Here is a 1,947-nt window from a genome sequence, read left to right as displayed (position 1 = left end):
TAAACACCCATCAACCCAGGAATGGATTAACAAGCTGTGGTTTATGTATAACATGGAATATTATTCAGCCATAAAAAGACGGTGACTTCACATCTTTTGTATTAACCTGGATGGAGGTGGAACACATTCTTCTTAGTAAAGTATCACAAGAATGGAAAAGCAAATATCCAATGTACTCAAGACTAATATGAAGCCAGTAGCCGATCTAATGCATGCCCACACAGGAGAAAAACTCATTTCAATTCAAGTTGGGGGGAGAGGGAATGAGGGTGGGCACTTGGTGGGAGAGGGAATGAGGGAGTGGGTGGGGAGCTCCCTGTGAATGGACGCAGTGTGGGAGTGTCTAGACACATTGTAACTGCAGGACACAACTGCAAGAGGGACTCTACCTAACAAATTCAAGTAGTGTGACTGTTTCTACCCTCAGATTAACCTGAAATTTAAAAAATAATAATATAAAAATGAATGTGTGGAACAACCGGCGGCAGTTCGTTGGTCATGGCCTCCAACTTTAAGAAGGGTAACATGACATCAAGTGCCCAGCGAAAAAGGATGTGTCCTAAGCCTGAGCTTACTGAAGAGCAGAAACAGGAAATCCGGGAAGCTTTTGATCTCTTTGATGCTGATGGAACTGGGACCATAGATGTTAAGGAACTTAAGGTGGCAATGAGGGCCCTGGGCTTTGAACCCAAGAAAGAAGAAATCAAGAAGATGATAAGTGAAATTGATAAGGAAGGGACAGGGAAAATGAATTTTAGTGATTTTTTGACTGTAATGACTCAGAAAATGTCTGAGAAAGATACCAAAGAAGAAATCCTGAAGGCTTTCAAGCTCTTTGATGATGATGAAACTGGGACTATATCGTTCAAAAACCTTAAAGGTGTGGCCAAGGAGTTGGGCGAGAACCTGACTGATGAGGAGCTGCAGGAAATGATTGATGGAGCTGACCGAGATGGAGACGGTGAAGTCAACAAGCAGGAGTTCCTGCACGTCATGAAGAAGACCAGCCTGGACTGAGGTCGGCATCTTCCCCTGCGAGCACATGCAGCGACAGTAGTGCCCGCCATTGTGTGAGATTTGGCTTTTGAGAACCCAAACTATTTTTCCCTCCCTGTATAAGTTTAGTAGCGACCTTGAATCTATTTTAGACTTTTTGGGGAAGTGTTCTTTGATATTACAGTAAAATGACATGCTGGTTAATTTTCAAACATAAAATGAGAGCACATTAGAGTGGAGAAGGGGTCTTAGGCTTTGAGCACCTGCCATTTTGCCTTGTGTTGTTTCATTCTTGCCATGCAGTCCCACCTACATGGAAACACAGAATGACTTCTTAGACAAGCACATATTGTACCTGTGTCACCACAAGCACTGGGCATTCTTCAGTAGTTCCAGTTTTTAGTTGATGCCTGAATGTAGTTTTCTCTCACAAAAATGAGTGGACTCTAGCACTGGGATTTGGATGTTTGTTACTGCTATTTGGTTTTAACAATAAAACCTTTCTTAGTTTCAAAAAAAAAAATGAATGTGTGAAGTAAAACATGTAGGATCAAAGACCAATCATGCTGACACGCGGCAGGGACACAGACGTTCATGCTGACATGCAGCAGGGACACAGATGTTCTGTGGGAATGCAGGCTCCAGTCAGTCCAGCAGCCGCCACTGACTTCATCCGGTTTCACAGACACCACAGCTCCACCCACCAGCCCCCAGCCCACCAGCCAGACGTCCCAGACTGTCTGAGGCGGGGGTGGTCACCAGTGAGGTTCACATCCACTCTTATCATGCACCTGTCCACCTGACCTGCCCTCTGTACACACACACACCCTCTCATGCACACACACTCTAACACACAACCCTCATCCACACTCACACACACCCTCTCATGCACACACACTCTAACACATGACCCTCATCCACACTCACACACACCCTCTCATGCACACACAC

The 1,947-nt window shown here is 45.0% G+C and overlaps 1 pseudogene across 1 annotated transcript; it reads left to right on the top strand.

Moving 5' to 3' along the window:
• Nucleotides 1-479: 479 nt before the first annotated feature.
• LOC100945931 lies at nt 480-1,017 on the top strand (annotated as a pseudogene). The gene has a single exon (XR_001161619.1). The product of XR_001161619.1 is annotated as a centrin-2 pseudogene (transcript).
• The last annotated feature ends 930 nt before the right edge of the window (nt 1,018-1,947 follow it).

Source organism: Otolemur garnettii, unplaced genomic scaffold, assembly GCF_000181295.1.
Source record: "Otolemur garnettii isolate 467f Iridium unplaced genomic scaffold, OtoGar3 scaffold00128, whole genome shotgun sequence".
In the NCBI taxonomy this organism is placed as follows: domain Eukaryota; kingdom Metazoa; phylum Chordata; class Mammalia; order Primates; family Galagidae; genus Otolemur; species Otolemur garnettii.
Note: the sequence above shows the minus strand (reverse complement) of the source record. Positions and strands in the feature narration are given on the sequence as shown.